A 22,556-nucleotide genomic window follows, 5' to 3' on the forward strand; every position below is an offset into this window, starting at 1 on the left:
GAGACTTCTTCAACATCAGGCACTTAGAAAAGAAACGCGTTTCTTGGGTCAGTGAACACAAACAAGCAAACACAACAAAAAGACAGAAGTAGCCCTGCTGTCAGAGCCTCATGTCCTGGTTCTCAGCTCTTTTGGGCAGGGTTTGTCTCCCCTCTAGGAAGATGTGGCAGACAAAGGAAGTGATCAGAATGCTTCTCCCAACCATGCTTTTGCCTGTGAAGGTATCCTTTCCCATAGAGACCTGGGGCAAATGATGGAGCTAATACCAGTGTATGTGAAATAGATCACCAATGGGAGTTTGATGTATGACTCAGGGAACTCAAACCAGAGTGACAACCCAGAGAGGTGGAACGGGGTGGGACGTGGGAGGGAAGTTCAAGAGGGATGAGACATGTGTATACTTATGGCTGATGCATGCTGATGTATGGAAGAAACTGGCACAATATTGTAAAGCAATTAATCCTCCAATCATAAGTAAATAAATTTTTAAAAGTACTAAGTGTGCCCTTCCTTTCTGGTCTCAGGATCAGAATTTTTTATTGCATTTCTCCCAGCCTTTGTCTTCAGAGGAGGACTGCTCTCTTCTATGGTTGCTCCACTAAGATTTGGGAGCTAAATCTGTGTTGGCTTATTTCCTTCTAGATTTATATAAAAGAAAGAAGACTAAGAAGGAGTGCTGGTAACTGCTGGTCTGACTGCCTCACCTTAGAAAGACACATTAAGTACATGGTGTTATTTTAACTGAGCTCTGTTGACCCTACAAAGTTATTTCTGAGTAAGGATTTTGATGTAAAACTTCTAAACCTTAGATGCTTCCACCTTTTCAGCTTTTTCCCCTCTTCTTCCTTTCCATCCCTGTTCTTTTTGAATTTCCTGTGTTTTCTTTCCCCCATCCTTCTTTCTCATCTTTTCTTCACATTTTTTCTTTCTTTCTTTTTGACAAGGGGGCAAAAAACACATGTAAAGAAAACATGTCAAGGGGAAGGCAGGAGGGATACGTTAGGAATTTAGAATTGACATATACAGACTTCTGAGAAGGAACTGGCAACCCATTCCAGTATTCTTGCCTGGAGAATCCCATGGACAGAAGAGTCTGGCAGACCATGGGGCCACAGAGTCAGACATGACTGAGCGGCTATATGATGATGATGACATATAAAATAGATAAATAACAGGGATCTGTGGTATAGCACAGGGAACTCAATTCAATACATTGTAATAACCTATAATAGAAGAGAAAGTAAAGAAAAGAATATGTATATTTTTATTCATACATATGTACAACAGAATCTCTTTGCTCTACACCTTAAACTAATACATTGTAACTTAACTATATTTTCAGTTCAGCTCAGTTCAGTCACTCAGTCATGTCTGACTCTTTGCGACCCCATAGACTGCATCATGTCAGGCTTCCCTGTCCATCACCAACTCCCAGAGCTTATTCAGACTCATGTCTAGTGAGTCAATGATGCCATCCAACCATCTTATCCTCTGTCATTCCCTTCTCCTCCCGACTTCAATTTTTCCCAGCATCAGGGTCTTTTCCAATGAGTCAGTTCTTCTGATCAGGTGGCCAAAGTATTGGAGCTTCAGCATCAGTCCTAATGAATATTCAGGACTGATTTACCTTAGGATTGACTGGTTGGATCTCCTTGCAGCCCAAGGAACTCTCAAGAGTCTTCTGTAACACCGCAGTTCAAAAGCATTAATTCTTCAGCCCTCAGCTTTCTTCATAGTCAAAATCTCACATCCATACATGACTACTGGAAAAACCATGGCTTTGACTAGATGGACCTTTGTTGGCAAAGTAATGTCTCTGCTTTTTAATATGCTGTGTAGGTTGGTCATAACTTTTCTTCCAAGGAGCAAGCATCTTCTAATTTCATGACTGCAGTCACCATCTGCAGTGATTTTGGAGCCAAGAAAATAAAGTCTGTCACTGTTTCCATTGTTTCCCCGTCTATTTGCGATGAAATGATGGGACCAGATGCCATGATCTTCATTTTTTGAACGTTGAGTTATAAGCCAGCTTTTTCACTCTCCTCTTTCACTTTCATCAAGAGGCTTTTTAGTTCTTCACTTTCTTCCATAAGGGGAATGTCATCTGAATATCTGAAGTTATTGATATTTCTCCCAACAATCTATATTCCAGCTGGAGCTTCATCCAGCCCGGCATTTCACATGATGCAGTCTGCATGTAAGTTTAATAAGCAGTGTGACAATATACAGCCTTGATGTACTCCTTTTCCAATATGGAACCAGTCTGTTATTCCATGTCCAGTTCTAATTGCTCCTTCTTGACCTGCATACAGATTTCTCAGGAGGCAGGTAAGCTGGTCTGGTATTCCCACCTCTTTCAGAATTTTTCACAATTTGTTGTGATCTACACAGTCAAAGACTTTGGCATAGTCAATAAAGCAGAAGTAGATTTTTTTGGGTATTTTTTTGCTTTATCGATGATCCAACGGATGTTGGGAATTTGATCTCTGGTTCCTCTGCCGTTTCTAAATCCAGCTTGAACATCTGGAAGTTCATGGTTCATGTACTGTTGAAGCCTGGCTTGGAGAATTTTGAGCATTTCTTTGCTAGTGTGTGAGAGGAATGCAATTGTGCAGTAGTTTGAACATTCTTTGGCATTGCCTTTATTTGGGGTTGTAATGAAAACTGACCTTTTCCAGTCCTGTGGCTACTTCTGAACTTTCCAAATGTTCTGGCATATTGAGTGCAGCGTTTTCACAGCATCATCTTTCAGGATTTTTTTTTTTTTTTTTTTTTATCTTTCAGGATTTGAAATAGCTCAACTGGAATTCCACCACCTCCACGAGCTTTGTTTGTAGTAACGCTTCCTAAGGCCCACTTGACTTGGCATCCTGGATGTCTGGCTCTAGATGAGTGATGACACCATTGTGGTTTCTAAGTCATGATGATCTTTTTTGTATAGTTTTTCTGTGTATTCTTGCCACCTCTTCTTAGTATCTTCTGCTTCTGTTAGGTCCATACCATTTCTGTCCTTTATTGTACCCTCCTTTGCATGAAATGTTCCCTTGATATCTCCAATTTTCTTGAAGTGATCCCTAGTCTTTCCCATTCCACTGTTTTCCTCTATTTCTTTGCACTGATCACTGAAGAAGGCGTTCTTATCTGTCTTTGCTATTCTTTGGAACTCTTCATTCAAATGGATATATCTTTCCTTTACTCCTTTGCCTTTAGCTTCTCTCCTTTTCTCAGTTATTTGTAAGGCCTCCTCAGATAACTGTGTTTTTGAATTTCTTTTTCTTGGGGATGGTCTTGATCCCTGTCTCCTGTACAATGTCATGAACCTCCGTCCATATTTCTTCAGGTACTCTGGTCTATTAGATTTAATCCCTTAAATCTATTTGTCACTTCCACTGTATAATTGTAAGGGATTTGATTTAGGTCCTACTTGAATGGTCTGTTGGTTAGTTTCTTCAATTTAAGTCTGAATTTGGCAATAAGGAGTTCATGATCTGAGCCACAGTCAGCTCCTGGTCTTGTTTTTGTTGACTGTATAGAGCTTCCCCATCTTTGGCTTCCAAGAATATAATCAATCCAATTCCAGTGTTGACCATCTGGTGATGTCTATGTGTAGAGTCTTCTCTTGTGTTGTTGGAACAGGGTGTTTGCTATGACCAGTGAGTTCTCTTGGAAAAATTCTATTAGCCTTTGACCTGCTTTGTTTTGTAATCCAAGGCCAAATTTGTCTGTTACTCTAGGTATCTCTTGATGTCCTACTTTTGCATTCCAGTCCCCTATGGTGAAAAGGACATCTTTTTTTGGTATTAGTTCTAGAAGGTCTTATAGGTCATCATAGAACCGTTCAATTTCAACTTCTTCAGCATTATTGGTTGGGGCATAGACTTGGATTACTGTGATAATGAATGCCTTGCCTTGGAAACGAACCGAGATCATTCTGTAGTTTTTGAGATTACACACAAGTATTGCATTTCAGACTCTTTTGTGACTATGATGGCTACTCCATTTCTTCTAATGGATTCCTGCCCACAGTAGTAGATATAATGGTCATCTGAGTTAAATTTACCCATTTTAGTTTGCTGATTCCTAAAATGTCTATGTTCACTCTTGCCATTTCTTGTTTGACCACTTCTAATTTATCTTGATTCATGCACCTAACATTCCAGGTTCCTATGCAAGATTTTTCTTTACAGCATTGGACTTTACTTCTATCACCAGTCACTTCCACAACTGGGTGTTGTTTTTGCTTTGGCTCCATCTCTTCATTCTTTCTTGATTTATTTCTCTATTCTTCTCCAGTACCATACTGGGCACCTACCAACCTGGGGAGTTCATCTTTCAGGATCATATATTTTTGCCTTTTCATACTGTTTATGGGGTTCTCAAGGCAAGATAACTGAAGTGGTTTGCCGTTCCCTTCTCCAGTGGACCACATTTTGTCAGAACTCTCCAGCATGCCCTGTTCATCTTGGGTAGCCCTACATGGCATGGCTCATAGTTTCATTGAGTTAGACAAGGCTGTGGTCCATGTGATCCATTTGATTATTCACACAGCCTGTGGCACAAGCCCTCTTGGAGGAGGTCACCAATAACCCCACCATAAAGCTGCCGAGCAGATACCCAACTGCAGAACAATTATACCAAAGAAATTCTCACACTGCTAAGAAATTTCTAGGACCCACAACAGATTTTCCAACCTGGGGATCTGGCAAAGGGATTGAGAACCCCCAGGGAATTTGACTTTGGAGGCCAGTGGGATTTGATTAGAGAACTTACACAGGACTGGGGAAACAGACTCTTGCAGGGCACCAACAAAACCTTGTGGGCACCAGGACCCAGGAGAAAGGAGCAGTGACCCCCCAAGAGACTGAGCCAGACTTGCCTGTGAGTGTCCAGGAGTCTCCAGTGGAGGCGTGGGTTGGTGGTGGCCTGCTGCAGGGTCAGGGGCACTGAATGCAGCAGTGTGTGCCCCGGACCTTTTGAAGGAGGCCGCCATTATCTTCATTACCTCCACCATAGATTGGTCTCAGGTCAAACAACAAGGAGGGAACACAGCCCCACCCATCAACAGAAAATTGGATTAAAGATTTACTGAACATGGCCCCATCCATCAGAACAAGGCCCAGTTTCCCTGCATTCAGTCTCTCCCATCAGGAAGCTTCCATAAGCCTCTTATCCTTATCTCTCAGAGGGCAGACAGAATGAAAACTATATTTAACACAAATTAAAAACAAAAGAAAACATTTCAAACCACAGTTGAAATCTGCTTCTCTTTTTTTCTTTCTAATCTCAACTGCCAACTTTGGGTAATCATATAATGACCTTCATGCAGTATGTACTACATGTTCTCACTTTTGAAACTTGCCATACTGGAATATGTGAAATTCTTTTCAAACATCAGGTACCTTGGATATGTACAATCAGTGTGGCTATTGTTTCATATCATCTCCATTTAAAATAAATGTGAAGGTCTGTCTGAGTGAGTGGTGGTTTTGGGTTTAAAGGTATCTACTGCTATTGGTTTGAATGTTTGTATGCTACCTAATTCCACAAGTTGAAATCCAGATTCCCAGAGGTGAAACTATTAGGTGGTGAGGCTGTTGGGAGATGATTAGATCAGAAGGGTGGAACCTTTGTGGTGGGATTAGTGCCCTTATAAGAAGCCCAGGAATATCCCTTGGTCCTTCAGCCCTGAGGAGTCACATCAGAAAGGTGGCTGTCTAGTATGCAACCTCTCACCAGACATCAAGTCTTCTGGTGCCTTGATCTTGGATTTCTCAGCTTCCAGAACTGAGAGAAATAAATTTCTGTTGTTTAATGGGGCACTTAGTTTATGGTATTTTGTTAAAGCAACCCAAATGGGTTAAAGATTCAATCACTAAAATACAAACTAAATATTGAGTATGAATAACTAGGACTGCTTTAGATCAACCAGCAAACTCAACAAATGTTTGAATAACTACTGTGTCTTGGGCCATTTGCTAAGCCTTTCCACACAACAGTGAACAAGACAGTTGTAATTTCTACCCTCACGGGAAAGCAGCTAGCAGCACCTTGCATATCTTCTATTCAAGAGATCTCTTAATTGAAGACTAAAATAAACCTGCCCATTAGTGTATTAAAGGCAAATATCTAAGTACTTAATTGATGGCCTTGTGGTATTTCCTAAAGGGACTTTTTTTTTTTTGTACCTTTGTAAGCTTCTAGGGGTAGGCAAGAAAGGGGTGTTCAGAGGCTTGGTAGTGTGTTCTGAAAAAGTTCTGGGACCTATTGAGAAATGGAAAGTTGGTAGAAAATGGAGGAAACAAACCAAACAAATGGTCAGAATTATATGGTATCTGGTAATCCATTAATTCTCAGTGATTCAGTCTTTACTTTTATAATACAGGGTGATGCTGATGCAAAAACTAAAATCCCACGTGCTAGGTGACCTCTCTAAAGCCACATGAGTGTGGGTCAGAAGTATGTTTTGAATTCTAGAATTTCTGGGTGCAGAGTGACTCCCAGATAGGACATCTCTCCTTCAACTGTTATCCTGAAAATCATCAACCACCAAATAAAGACGTAACAGAAATTTTTATGATTTAGGAAATTTGATTGAATTGTGCAAATAATAACAAACTATTTTATTTAGGCTTTCTGACCATTAAAATCCTGTAATTTATATAAAAAAGATGCAAAGATGTAATGGCATTTCAGTATCTACTAGAATTTGATACTCTGGGATTCCTCTGCAAGGAAGTACTTACACTTCTCAAAGAACTCAGTATGGAAAAATTCTGTGTAGAGAAAATTCTGTTCCAAAGCTTTTCTCATCAATTGTTTGTAAATAGCACAACAGAAGGAGGCCAGCTACTAACAATGCAGATATCAGATATTAGGTTGGTTTTTTAATTTGTATCAAGACATTTGCTAATAGAATGGCAATGCTATTTTCAAGTTAGAAAAAAGAAAATTTATTGATTCTTACCCCAGTGTCAGCAACAGTGGGGTAATTCTGCTTTTCTTCATGGTATAATCCTCCAGGGACAAGTGTCACCTAAGCCCTTACGATAGTAATTACCTTCAGAATGTCCCTTAGCAAAGGACAGGCAACTTCCCCTTCCCAGTGGATGTCCCAACATTTTGCTTATGAAACTGAGCATCTATTAAAGAACCCCAAAACCTTCAGGGCTCAGACTCAAGTCATAAACCTGGGTATTCCTAAGTAGTACTTGAGGGTCAGTATTATAACTCTAGATACTTGGAGATGAGCTTCTTGATGTCACTATATTTTGGGGAGCAGCTATTGATTTTTGTTAAACCCCCAAACATTTTATTTCTGTCAACATGAATTTCTTTTTTTTCATAGGGTAATCATTGTATAAAGCAATGAGGATTTACATAAGTAGGTTTTAGATTAATATTTGGCATATTAAATTAGAAATGGAGACCCAGTAAAGTTCAGTCTATAAAGTTCTGTATGAAATAAGAAAAATCACTTTCACATTGTTAATTGAATAATATGTGATAGATGTATTTTGAGTAGGCTAAATTCTTAAAGCAAGAATGTCATTTACAAACAACTAAAGCACTGCCTTCAAGCACTTAAAACTTAATTTAATACCTTTAAAATTTAGAACATAGAACACTTTTATTTTATTTTGAATACTTTAAATGGCTATTGGGGAAGCTTTTAGCCTGAGCAAGCAAAACCTAGCCAAGCACAAACATGAATCATATAATTTTAATACATTTAAAATAAATTTATATGGCAAATCCAAGTTCTTCTCAATATCCTAATACTGTCTGTAGAAAACTTAATATTCTGTTATGTATACTGACTTAATGATTATAGATTCTTTAGCTCATTCACACACATAGATTATTCCTAAACTTAATAGACAAGTATTAATACTATGGGTTGATTTTCTTTATCATGCCCCTATTCAATTCAATATTCCCAGGATTGGAAATGCAGTCACCTGACTTTAAGGAACAAGTGTACCCTCTTGGGGACATTGAGGCTCCTGATATCATTCCTAAGGGGAAAGAGAATCAACAGGTGTGTGGGTGCCCAGGGCCTTGGAATCCGGGAAGGCTGACTCAGATCCCCAGGCTCTGGCTGGCCCCATATTTTGCCATCGTGTCATCAGGGAACTCTGAGTTTAGACTGTGCAGCGATCTGCTCTTACCTGCTTATCTAGGAAGAGCAAGTTCTGGAATACTCCACCACTCACCTCTTTCTGGTCACACCATTCCTTGCCATGTTTCCACACTGTGCTTATTTGCTCACTCGTGCCCGACTCTTTGTGGCCCCGTGGACTGTAGCCCACCAGGCTCCTCTGTGCATGGGATTCTCCAGGCGACAGCACTAGAGTGGGTTGCCATGTCCTCCTCCAGGGGAACTTCCCAACCCAGGATCAAACCCAGGTCTCCTGCATTGCAGGCGGATTCTCTACCACCTGAACCACCAGAGAATTTTTAAAAAATGTAGTTGTTTTACAGCATCTTGGTGGATCCTGTTTCTTTGCATACAGTTGTTCCATTGTGTGCTTAGACCCAGCTCTGGTTGCTGCAATGATGATTTTAGTCCTGGTTTCCTGTATTGCTGTTCCTTGGACATCAAGTTCCTTCATTAGCTCATATATTAATAAGTTCAGTGCATTTAATAAAGCAGAGCTGTGATAATCTAATCACCGATAACTCCTTTAGATCTTTTACAGCCTCAGTTCTCATTGTCAGGCTTCTGTAGGCATAGGGAACTGGACTGAATAGATATCAAATGATGTCAAAATACAGATTTTTAAAAATTAAATCTTTGAGATAAGCTTATTTCAATTTTATTTCCTTTTTAATTTAAAAATAAAATGCCATAACCATGTTATAGGACAACATTTTAATAAAGTTTTATTTTGTTACCTCTTTGATGGTTGAAATAAGATGGATAAAATACACATGAAACTCATTTATCCTGTATCAAAGCAGAGTTCTAGTAATAACGAACCTCTGAGATGGGTCTATTAGATGCAGTTCAATTAGATTTCTTTCAAATTAATGATTGTCTAAATAGGCCAGTCACTGTTCCTGGCTCTTAGGAAATAAAGATGAATTTGACACAACCAGAACCTTCAAAGAATTGTGGGCAAGAGAAACACATCAAGAGCTCTAGTCCAATAAGTGTGTGTGTGTGTGTGTGTGTGTGTGGCGGTGGAGGTGGGCGAGGGGGGGGGTTGGGTTCGAGAAAACCAGGGCGCATAGAAGATAAAGGAGCAGCTAATTTTGCCAAGTCATGGAAAACCACACATCAAAGGCAGGATTTGAAAGAGACTTGGAACATGAATGGGAGAGGATCAGGAGATAAGATGGGGAAAGAAGGTTTCAGACAGAGGGAGTGGCATGAAAGTTCAAATGTAAGGCATGCATAGGAAAATAGATGAGAAAAGAGACCTTGTAAGTGTGAAGAGAGACAGGTCAACTTTCTCCAAGGGAGACCGGAAGTCTGGAGTCCTTTTTGAATGGCAGACGGGACGAGGAGCTGGGAGAGCAGGAGGAAGGGGTGAAGCAGGCGGCCAGAGGACAACTCATAGCTCGCTTTCTAAAAATAAAATGTTTTATTGAAGTGGAAGTTGAGCTGATTTACAATGTTGTGTTAATTTCTACTGCACAGCAAAGTGATTTAGTTATGCATACATATATATATATATATATATATATGCATTCTCTGTCATACTCTTTTCCATTATGTTTTATTATAGGATATTGAATATAGTTCCCTGTGCTATACAGTAGCACCTTGTTGTTAATCCATCCTATATATACTTTACTTGCATTTGCTAACCCCAAACTCCCATTCCAAACTCCCAAGCCTCCCCCACCCCATACCCCACTGGCAACGAAAAGTCTGTTTTCTTTGTCAGTCGGTCCGTTTCTATTTTTCAGATTAGTTTGTTTGTACCATAGTTTAGATTCCACATTTAAACCGTATCATATGACATTTGTCTTTCCCTGTCTAACTTTCTTCACTTAGTCCCATAATCTCTAGTTCAGTCAGTCAGTCAGTTCAGTTGCTCAGTCGTATCTGACTCTTTGCAACCCCATGAACCGCAGCATGCCAGGCCTCCCTGTCCATCACCAACGCCCATAGTTTACTCAAACTCATGTCCATTGAGTCAGTGATGCCATCCAGCCATGTCATCCTCTGTCTTCATCCCTGTCTCCTCCTGCCCTCAATCTTGCCCAGCATCAGGGTTGTTTCTAATGCATCAGCTCTTCGCATAAGGTGGCCAAAGTATTGGAGTTGCAGCTTCATCAGTCTTTCCAATGAACACCCAGGACTGATCGCCTTTAGGATGGACTGGTTGGATCTCCTTGCAGTCCAAGGGACTCTCAAGAGTCTTCTCCAACACCACAGTTCAAAAGCATCAATTCTTTGGTGCTCAGCTTTCTTCACAGTCCAACTCTCACATCCATACATGACTACTGGAAAAACCATAGCCTTGACTAGACAGACCTTTGTTGGCAAAGTAATGTCTCTGCTTTTTAATATGCTGTCTAGGTTGGTCATAACTTTTCTTCTGAGGAGTAACTGTCTTTTAATTTCATGGCTGCAATCACCATCTTCAGTGATTTTGGAGCCCCCCAAAATAGTCTGCCACTCTTTCCACTGTTTCTCCATCTATTTGCCATGAAGTGATGGGACCGGATGCCATTATCTTTGTTTTCTGAATGTTGAGCTTTAAGCCAACTTTTTCACTCTCCTCTTTCACTTTCATCAAGAGGCTTTTTAGTTCCTCTTCACTCTCTGCCATAAGGGTGGTGTCATCTGCATATCTGAGGTTATTGATATTTCTCCCGGCAATCTTGATTCCAGCCTGTGTGCCTCCAGCCCAGCATTTCTCATGATGTACTCTTCACATAAGTTAGTAAACAAGGTGACAACATACAGCCTTGACATACTCCTTTTCCTATTTGGAACCAGTCTGTTTTTCCATGTCCAGTTCTAACTGTTGCTTCCTGACCTGCATACAGATTTCTCAAGAGGCAGGTCAGGTGGTCTGGTATTCCCATGTCTTTCAGAATTTTCCACAGTTTGTTGTGATCCACACAGTCAAAGGCTTTGGCATAGTCCATAAAGCAGAATAATCTATTTCAGGGGTCTCCAAACACTGGGATCTAATGCCTGATGACCTCAGGTGGGGCTGATATAATAATAATAGAAATATAGTGCATAATAAATGTAAAATGCTTGAATCACCCCAAAACCATCTCCAACCTGAGTCTGTGGAAAAATTGTCTTCTATGACACAGGTCCCTGGTACCGAAAAGGCTGGGGACTGCTGCTTTGGTCCATTCATGCTGCTGCAAATGGCATTATTTCACATTTTTTACAGCTGAGTAGTATGCCACTGTATGTATGGACCACATCCTCTTTATCCATTCATCTGTCAACGGGCATCTAGTTTGTTTCCACATCTTGGCTGTTGTGAATTATCCTGCCATAAACATATAAGTGCATGTACCTTTGTGAACTATAGTTCTGTCCAGATATATGCCCAGGGAGGGGATTGCATACAGCATTCTTGATATCCTCTGCTCTCCAAAGGAGTGGAAGGAAATCCAGATACTTCAGTGGGTTCCAAGTAGGGCTGAGAAGCAACTGTGAAGGCGTTAGTGCCTTCAAGGCTGCCAGGAAATCAAGGAGGTTGTTAGTGAGTACTCAGAATGGCTAGAGAGGGACTGCTGCTGTGTCCTGGAGGCTAGTCAGCAGCAGGCTGCCTGGAAGTGCGTGTTAGTGCCAGAGAACATCCAGCACACCCCTGGGGAAGCACCGTGCTTCACTGTTGCAAAGAGCGAGACTGAGCAGACAGAACACTGCAGGCCGGATGTGGAAACCCAGAACAGAAAGAAGGTTGTTCACTTTCTGCTCCTTCCAGAGTGGGCTACTGTGTAAGCAACCTTAGAACAGAGAGAGAGGGACAAGGGGGAAACACGTGACCAAACTGGAGACTTGTGACCAAACTGGAAATCAGAATTGACCAAGAAGTCCCTGAAATTCTCAGAGAAACCCCAGAAAATGACCGCATTAATTTGTCTGCTCTCTGATGGAAACAGCTACTTTTAACCAAGGTCAAGTGAAGTGTAGTTCTGACGCATCTGGGTTTTGTACACCACTGTGATTGAGAAAGTCAAGAATCACATATTTATCACTACCTACCTTTGCTTCCCTAGTGGCTTCCCTGGCGGCTCAGATGGTAAAGAATCTGCCTGCAATTCAGGAAACCCAGGTTTGATCCCTGGGTCAGGACAATCCCCTGGAGGAGAAAATGGCAACCCACTGTAGCATTCTTGCCTGAAGAACTTCATGCACAGAGGAGCCTGGAGGGCTCTATTCCATGGGGTTGCAAAGAGTCAGACACGACTGAGCGATTTAACATACACACACCTTTGCTTGAAGGCTTCCAGGTGGCGCTAGTGGTAAAGAATTTGCCTGTTAATGCAGGAGATGCAAGAGATGAGGGTTTGATCCCTGTCTGGAAGATCCCCTGGGGTAGGAAATGGCAACCCACTCCAGTAATCTTCCCTGAAAGATTCCATGGACAAGAGGGACCTGGTGGGCTACAGTCCATGGGGTCACAAAGAGTCAGATGCAACTGAGCACGCACACACACACCTCTGCTTGAAGCAAGTCATACCCACCATTGCAGATGCAGTCACTGCTTCTGGCTTTCAACAGACAGTCCTCTGACCTGCCAGCTGCTTCCTGCATCTCTCTGTGCCTGAGCAGGTTCTCTGACCACAGCATGTGCTCCGCTCGTGCAACAAGGCCAGATGTGCTGGGGAGTCGCATCCCTTGGAGCAATCCTCAGCCAACGAGGGTAAGGAGCTGTCTATAAAAGCCCTGTACTTTTTCTTCTCTACAGGATGATTCTGAGGGGTGTGCACAGTCTCTCTAGAGTCCCAGAGGGATTGTGTCCCTTTCCCTTTGACAGTAACTCTCATGTGAAAGCATCTATTGTTAGCTTTCCTCCTTTCCTGGTTTACCTATCATTCTTCTCGAAAACACCCCCTAATAAACTGCTTGCATCCGAATCCTTGTCTCAGAGTCTATTTGGGGGAAACCTAAACAAAAACAAACAGGGCCCAGTTAGTTGATCAGAGATCCGATTGGATCTTTTGAATTATGACGTCAGATTGCCCTGAACATTAGGAGAGTTAGCATATGAGAAACCTCAATATGTTCATTGAGTAAAACGTCAATAAATTTGGGAGAGAGACAGGAAAGCTGTGCTTTTGTGCTTCCTACAGGAAATGTTTGCCAGATATTTGTGAGAAGAAGGTCTCTACATCCTCGTTAGGGGAAGGAAAGCCATGCATTTTGAGTTACAATATCATAAAGGCCTAAACATTTGAATGAGGATCAAGCTCCACAGATTCTTTTAGCATGTATTTTATTTGGAGAAAAAGTAAAATGGATTTATCCTTTCTTTAAAGTTTTCCTGAGTAGAGATCCTGTTTTTAGCTACCAAGGGATGATAAATGGAGATTATGTGCTCAGTGTCTTTATTAGTTTTCTATTGCTGCTGTAATAAATTATCACAGACTTGGCTAAAACAGCACAGATTCATCACCTTGCAGTAAGTCAGGACTCTGACATGGCTCTCACTGGGCTAAAATCAAGGTATCAGCAGGGACTGACATATATATACACACACACACAATTGATACTATATATAAAATGGATAACTAATGAGATCCTATCGTATAGCTCAATGCTCTGTGGTGAACTAAATGGGAAGGAAATCCAGAAAAGAGGGGTGTGTGTGTGTGTGTGTGTGTCTGTATACTTATAGCTGATTTATTTTGCTTTATAGTAGAAAATAACACAGTGTTGTAAAGCAAATATACTCCAGTAACAATTAATTTTTGAAAAAAGGTATCCTGTGGTACATCCCTTTCTAGAGGCTCTAGGGGAGGATCTGTTTCACTGGCTTTTTGAGCTTCTAGGGGCCACCCGTGTTCCTGGGCTTATGGCCCCCTTCCTCCACCTCAAAGCCGGCAATGTGGCATCTCTGACTGACTACAGCTGGGAAGGTTCTCTGCTTTCAAGAAGTCATGTGATTAGATTGTGATGATCTGGATATTCCAAGATAATGTCAGAATAATTTCAATCACTTCATAAAATCCTTTTTGCCGTGTTCAATAACATATTTAGAAGTTCCAGGGATGATGGTATGGACATCTTTGGGTGGCCATTATGCTGCCTACCACGGTACCTATAGCTACTAACTCGAAATAGATAAAAAAGAAAAAATCACAGAGTGTATCTTTAGTTTATTGTTTTTAGTTTTGAAGGAATACAGTAAATGCATATTTTTAAAGGCTTCCATAGGTTCATTCTCAGATTGACTATCCCAAACTACTTTTGGGAATTTTTTTTTAATTGCAATCTAATATTCATAGGCCAAAGCACACTTCAACAAGTGACCTTCTCTGGAAGCTACAATCAGATCAAGAAATAGGACGTGTCTAGCATACAGACCTCTTCTCATGCTCTGCCACACTCGCATTCCCTTCTCTCCCACAGAAAACAGTCTCTCGATTTCTATATCACAGATTTGTTCTGCCTCTAAATCTGATCCAGAGAGAATTATACAGAATATATCCTTTTGTGTCTGCTTCCTTCAGTCATTTACTGCCTTAAGAGATTTTCCTTTTGTATCAATAACATGTTCATTCTCACTTGTATAGAGTTTCCATTTTATGAACATATCACCATTTATTTATGCATTACATGGTGGCCATTTGGATTGTTTCTAGGTTGTGACTAATGTTGACACTGTGAATTTTCCAGTGTATCTCTCTGTAACCATATACATACATTAATGTTGGGTATCTATGGAATGGAATCCCTGGGACATAAAGTGTGCACATACTCATCTTTGGACGATATTGACAAGTGTTCCAGGTGTTTGGACCATGAGCATTCTGGTTGTTCTACATCCTTAGCAACATTCGGTATTGTCAGTCTTTTAAATGTGTTAACCTTTCGGGTGAGTGTATAGTGATATCTCATTAAGATTTGTTTGTTGTTCTCTTTTTTTTTTTTAAGGTAGAATTTACAGATAGTTAAATACACAGATCTTAAGGGTTTGAATAATTTTTTTCAAACTCTAAGCTTGTTTGAACAATTCAATGAATTCAATGAATTTTATCAAACTCTAAGGGCTGAAGGGCTTCCCGGGTGGCTCAGTGGAAAAGAATCTGCCTACGAATGCAGAAGATGCAGGAAATGTGGGTTTGATCCCTGGGTCAGAAAGATCCCCTGGAGAAGGAAATGGCAACCCTCTCCAGTATTCTTGCCTGGGAAATCCCTTGGACAGAGAAGCTTGGTGGGCTGCAGTCCATAGGGTCACAAAGAGTCAGACGTGACTGAGCGACTGCACGCAAGCTTCTTTGAACTTTAAGATTCCAATTTGTGTGTTTTTCTATCAAGACTGCTTTGGGAGAATTAAATCTCTTGTGATTGAAGAGGGAAAACTGTGTTTACTTTACGCTCTTAACCCACTCCTTCTAGTGCTAAGTGTAATATACAGGCATAAGCAAGCATCCAATCAAGCTTGTGAACCACTGGACTGACTGAATCAGAACATGTTACTCATTTCACAGGCCATTTACCTTCAGACCTGAGGGGACACTTGTCCTGGAAAAGGGAAGGCAGAGACTCAGAAACATTACATAGTAACCAGGCATCACGAGAGTTTGCCTATTTGTCTCCAAGCTCTTGGATATGGTGCCAAACCACAAGTATGTGATAAGAATTAGCTCAAGAGCATTCAGAATTCAAAACAGTCTCCTTCCTTTTCTCAGCTCTTGTCACATTCTTGCAGGAGTCACATACCATCAGGTAGTTACGTCATTGTTAAAATGCAGATGCATGCTCCTGGCACACAGCGGTGCTGATGCTGCGCATTACGGCACGTGCATCATGTAGTTTTGTTTTGCCTGCAAGTTAAGAAGGTAGAAAATAGAATGGCTGTGAGTAAACAGTGACCTGAATGGTCTTTGTCCAATGAAACAGCCTCAACTTTGATTTTAGTTATATGTATCTTGTGAAGGCTGGGTGGCATAGATAACTAGCATTGCTTGGATTGAGTGAATGTATTTCTCCGATTCTTGTTTGTTTCCATCTATAAAAGATGATAACGGCCTCCAGGGCTGCTACATGGACTATGTGAGTGAACACCGGAAAGCATGCGGTACAAAAGTTTTGAGTCTCTCTTCCTCCTTTACTCACAAACACTGTTGTTGCTGAAGTCACCGAGTCGTGTCTGACTCTTTGTGACCTCATGGACTGTAACCCACCAGCCTCCTCTGTCCATGGGATTCCTCAAGCAAGGATACTGGAGTGAGTTGCTGTTTCCTTCTCCAGGGGATCTTCCCAGCCCAGGAATTGGACCTGAGTCTTGTGCATAGACAGGCAGGTTCTTTACCACTGAGCCACCATAAATAACGTTAGTGATAATATCATGACATTCGTGGAGTTAAGTAAAAAAGGTCCAAATATCACAAGCTAAGCTTAATCAATGATATGAGGTCATCCATTGAGAAGGCTCCGCTGAGGACTGTGACTGCAAATTGTTACTTCTACACAGGAAACCAGGAAGGGCCCTGGGCATTGACAGGAACCGTATAACTCAGCTCAAGTGTGAGGTCCACTGAAGTGACCCAGGCCATATCAGATTGTGCTTTCCAAGACCATTGTGATCCACTCCCTTCCCTTGACCACAGGAGAAAAGGCACAGAAAGAATAGTGTCCCTGGGGGAGTTTTATGGGTCAGGCCTGGAAGTGACACACATCTTGTTTTCCTAATTCCGCTGGCTGCAGTTCAGGCACCTGGCCATACTTCACGGTAAAGGAGGCTGGGAAATGCCATGAAGCTATCTGTGCATCTGGGAAGAACAGAGAAAGGTAGATTTTCATGACTGCTAGACATCTCAGCACAGACGGTCCAGAGTCTGACCCTGGGCAGTCTTTCCCACAATCATGGCAATATACTCATTGCCACATCACTGTGGCAGCAATGCAGGAAAGATAAAAGGCTCTTAATTTTTTTTTTAAACTTTAAATTTTATACTGGAGAATAGCTGATTAAACATTGTGAGAGCTTTTGGTGCACAGCTAAGGGACACAGTCATACATACACGCGTATCTATTCCCCCCCAGCATCCCCTCCCCACAGGCTGCCACATGTCACTGCACAGAGCTCCATGTGTGCTATACAGGAGGACCTAGTTGCTTATTCATTTTAAATATACCAGTGCGTATATGTCAATGCCAATTTTTAAAAATTTTGCTATGCCTGATCTTCATTTCAGCATGCACAATCTTGTTCCTTGACCAGGGATTGAACCTGGGCCCCCTACACTGGGGGCCTGGAGTCATAACCACTGGAATATTAGGGAAGTAGTCCCTTAAAAATGTTTATAAAATACTGTTGTTTAAAACCTATTTCCAAACTTCTTGAATGCGAAGTCTCCATGAAAGGCATTTATATCTCCTGTCTCTCCTAGGTAATATATCTGGACTCCTAAGTATGACTGGGTCACTTTACACCTTTACTGGGCAGTTTAAAAATCTATCTGGTTCCAGGGAGGTGGGAGGGAGGGTCAGGATGGGGAACACATGTACACCCATGGCTGATTCATGTGAATGTATGGCAAAAGCCACCACAATATTGTAAAGTAATTAGCCTCCATTAAAAAAAAAAAATCTATCTGGTTCCAAACTCTCAAAGGATAAATCCACCCTCTGGTGGCCTGACCCTGGAGGTGAGTCCTCAGATTATTCTATGCTTTGGGATGGAGAAATTTTCTAAGCTTCTAAGAGGCATGTGGCTAAGCCTTTCTGATGCTGGTAATAAGAGGTTCAGGATTGTGGATCCTTCTAAGGATCTCTAGATCTCAATCTCTAGATTGAGCTTTGGGCCTGTTGGTGGGCTAAATCTCTCTAAGCACAGCTGTTACCAAATCACAAGTCCATGTGCCCCAAGCACGGTGAGGCCAATCAATACTAAGACATTAGAGATTGGAAAAGAGAAGAATTGACTACAGGTTCATACAAGGAGATGGGTGGCTCATGCCCTAAGAACCCCAAAGTGACTGATAGCTCTCAGCAAGCCCCTTTAAAAGGAAAAGTTGAGGGAGGGGTGGGATTCATTGTTGCAGACTTCTTGATGTCAGATCCTTTTTTCTTGAGGTCAGGCCATGGTCAGGTAACAATGTTCCTATAAATTTCTATCAAATGAATGTTACTCTCCCTCCTGACAAGGAAGGGCAAAGGTCCCAAAGCGCAGCTTTCCCGCTCCACGGTCCCAGTCTCGGCTAAGAGGATGCAGATCTCAATTGGCAGCCCCTTTAGGGCCTGGTTCCCGCACTCTGCCTAGCTGTCATCCCCGAGGGAGTCAGCCATCCCACCCCGCTGGCTTTCAGTCTCCTCAGGCTGCCCAAAGTGGAGAGAGGTTTACCACTGCCTTGAGGGCTGGGCCGAGGGCTCTGGAGCCCTGCAGGGAGTAATTCCCAGTCTGTTCCCTGAAGCGAGAAGGCCAGGGTCTGCCTCTTACCTGACTCTCGACCTCACGACCACTCTTCCACTGTGGTCTGAATCCGTTTACTAACTGTCATTTCTTAATAGTTGGTTGCTTGTGGGTGGTGCCCACTGAAGCACCGACCAACGGCTGAGCAGGACCCCTTACCTGGTAACAGGGTGCAGTGTAATGATGTGCAGTAATGACGGGCGTGCTGAGGGCTGAGCTCGCTGCGCTGCGGTGCACAGCCGCCGTATGTACAGCACATAAATAAAGCCCGTGACTACTCTGTGCCCAAATATAACCTTTTCCTACTACTCAATTTTAATTTGGAGCACTGTCTCCTCCTTCCATTAGGTGGTTAAGATAATCTCAGTCCAGACATCTAGTTATGAGGAGCTTTTGTGAGATCAGGTTGTGATGGAGACAGCAAACTTGGAGAATGTCAATGTCCTTGTGAAACCATTCACCTCAGATTGGGACTTGAACTCATGTGCTAGGACTCGAACCCAGCCAAAACACTGCCTGGGACTCTTATGCACAATATTTTAATGAGAACCACCTACCTGGTGTCTGGACTTACTGAGGCTCAGGTTCTTGGGTTCTCATTGCCTCATCACAGAAAGAATTCAGTGAGAGACAGAGTGATAGCTGAGAAGTGGATTTATTTAGAGAGAAACACACTCCACAGACAGAGTGTGGGTCATCGCAGAAGGAAGAAGCAGCCTGAGACTCCAATCCTTCGGCCACCTGGTGCGAAGAACCGACTCACTGGAAAAGACCCTGATGCTGGAAAAGATTGAAGGTAGAGGAGAAGGGGACAACAGAGGATGAGATGGTTGGATGGCATCACCGACTCAATGGACATGAGTTTGAGTAGACTCCGGGTGTTGGTGCTGGATAGGGAAGCCTGGCATGCTGCAGTCCATGGGGTCACAAAAAGCCAGACATGATTGAGCGACTGAACTGAACTGAACTTGCCGGGGTCCAGCCCCGGTGGATCCAGGGAATTCGAAGCGGGGACGGCGTCGGCGAGGATCAGGAAACAACTGCTTAATTAAACGTTAATTAAGGATATAAAGAGTAATAGAATAAGGATAGCTCAGTGAGGAAATTCAGTGGAAAAAAGAGGCTGAATAATTCAGCCAGAAGGTAAGAGAAAGAACGACATGGTGAGACCAAGTTTCGGTGAACAAGGCCCGCACTTTATTTTCCAAAGTAGTTTTTATACCTTAAGTTATGCATAGAGGATAATGGGGGAAGGGGTAGAGTCAGGCAGCAAACCAGGCTTTCTTCCTGCAAACTTATCATATGCAAAAGTTTAGGTGATTTGCATCATCTTCTGGCCTGGAGGCCTTTTCCTCTAAAGGTGATTATTCTAAAGTCAGGCACCAGCCTCCAAAAAGCATTAGATAAAGTCGCATTCCTACAGAGCAAAGGTGTGGTGGGCTATAACAAGAAAAAGAATTAACTCAAGGGTCCCAGGTTACAAACATTAAAGCTACTATTTACACCAATTATATTAATCAATACACTGCCAGGGACACAGCAGATAAGGGATATGGAAACTTAGCAGCAAACATTGGCCCAACAAGTGAAAATCCCTTCACCAATACAATTTCTAATCAATCTTTTAACTGCTCAAAGGAATCTGTATTTAGACAGTTTAGAACATCTCATGCCTCTCACAGTTTGGAGGCTCTGAGCAATCACATGTGGCCGGAAAAACCTATTCAGGCAGGCTAGAGGACTTCCCAGGGAGTTTGTAGGTTGAAACACTGTCACACCCAGGAATTATTAACTGGAGCTGTAAGCTAACTCTTTTTTCAGAGAGAGGTAGTGGGGTACAGCCCCCCGTAAAGTCAGAGGTGTAGCTGAAAGCACAAAGCAGAAAGTAGGCAGACTCTGGTTTTGGGGGTAGATTGCTCGAGAATTTCCAGGGAGACTCCTGAGGCTTGATCCCGCCTTTGCGTATGCCAAGCCTCCTTCCTCATGACCTTTGCCAGGGGCGGAGCTCGCTCCCCGCATGAACTGAATGAGTGGCAGGATCATTCAAACTATTTTGGGGAAGGGGCAGAGATTTCCAGGAATTGGGCCACCAGCCACATTTTGATCTCTGATGGTTGGAACCTTCATGGTGCCTGTGGGCAGTCATGTAGCTTGCTGATGTGTTACAGTGAGCATATACTGAAGCTCAAGGTCTAGTGGATGTCAACTTGCTTGCTATCTTGGACCCGTTTGGTTCTAATCAGGTTATTTTGTGTCCCTGGGCCATATCATTCTTTCAAAGGTTGTGCCCTGTCTTTGGGGCTTCCCAGGTGGCACTAGTGGTAAAGAACCCACCTGCTAATGCATGAGACATAAGAGACACAGTTCAGTCTCTGGGCTGGGAAGATCCCCTGGAGGAGGGCGTCGCAACCCACTCCAGTATTCTTGCATGGAGAATCCCATGGACAGAAGAACTGGCAGACTACAGTCTATAGGGTCACAAAGAGTCAGACTGTACTGAAGTGACTTAGCAAACATGCACGAACTGCCTCCTTCCCTCCTGTTTCTCTTGATCCTTGATACATGCTATTGGGTGTCTTCTAATTCTGCCCTTCTGCCCACTTCAATTCTGGCAGATTTCAGATTTCTCTCTGCTTTCCCTGCGCTATGTGGGAAGGCAAAGAAGTCATTCTGCTCCCCCTGCCAGACTAGGAGTCGGGGGTCCTTCCAAACTTGCCCAGGGCCCCATTCACCTAGGTTCCTGCTCAAGGGAGTGTCTCCTGCTAAGCGGCACTGCCTGGGGTGCAGGACAAGCCCCTCCCACTGCCACCCATCTGTGCCTCCGCTCGCCTTATTTCCCTTCTAATCACCCCCTGCTCAACCTGGAAGCATCTCTCCCCGAGTCCCCCAGAACACCCCTTTCTCCCCAAACCTGCTGCTGTCATTCATGTGAGTGTTTTTGTGTTCCCCTAAGCACTTCACTTTTGGAACACAGAAGTCCAGAATAGTTTATTTACTCTTTTTATTCCTCTGCATTCTCTTTTTGTAAGCTCTCCCTCTTAGTTCAATGAGAATAGAACATTTTAACAGCTAGGATGAGGGATGGGGAGGACTGTGATGATGCCCATTAGTTAATGTATTATTCTAATAATAATCCATATGTTTTAGAATAACATATATCAGAATAATACTTTACAGTGCTATTCACCTACCTACCTTACAACATAGAAACAAATGAATACATACAAAGAAAGCAAGCAGACAATGTCCCACTATAGTATCTGAAATGGATGTGTGTGAGCTTAAGTATTTCACAGTGTTTCCATTCAGTTGCATACACTGAAGTATACTGTATATAAATTTGTAAGAAAAAAATGCTCATGACTTGGAAATAAATGAGAAAAATTATGCAGTGTGCTTTCACGGTTTGTAAATTCTGAGGAGATCATCTGATTCTGCAAGCTTTTTTGATTGATTTATGTTTACTATTTTCCAATTCTGTAGGGATAGACGTCAATAGGTAGGAAACTGATAGCAAAGGCTATGATGATTCTTGTGGCTAACCATGCAAATAAATATTGACTGGTAGAGATATAATCAATTTCTGCCAATTTGAAGAGACTACCCCAAACATTATATTGCATCACCTTAGAAGACACTACTCCATTTTATACTTAGAAATTTCATTTCTATTTATATCTATCTACATCAATATTTGTCCATTATTCAAATTCTCCCTTGACCCAGTTAACATACTACTGTTGATTACTGATGACAAATTGAATGAAACCCTTGATGTGTTCATTTTACGAAATTTTGTTTGAAAACAAAGCTTGGGAATTAAGCTTTTTTACTTTGGAAGATTACACTATTGCCATTCGTCATAAAAAACTGTTTCTTTGGTGTCTAAACCGCCACTCTCAGCCTCTTTTTGCTCCATCAGCAATATTCCCAACAGTTTCTCAGGGTTCTTCCACATTTCATTTAGTCTTTAAAATAATCTTCACA

Source organism: Bos indicus x Bos taurus, chromosome 13 (assembly GCF_003369695.1).
Source record: "Bos indicus x Bos taurus breed Angus x Brahman F1 hybrid chromosome 13, Bos_hybrid_MaternalHap_v2.0, whole genome shotgun sequence".
Taxonomy (NCBI): domain Eukaryota; kingdom Metazoa; phylum Chordata; class Mammalia; order Artiodactyla; family Bovidae; genus Bos; species Bos indicus x Bos taurus.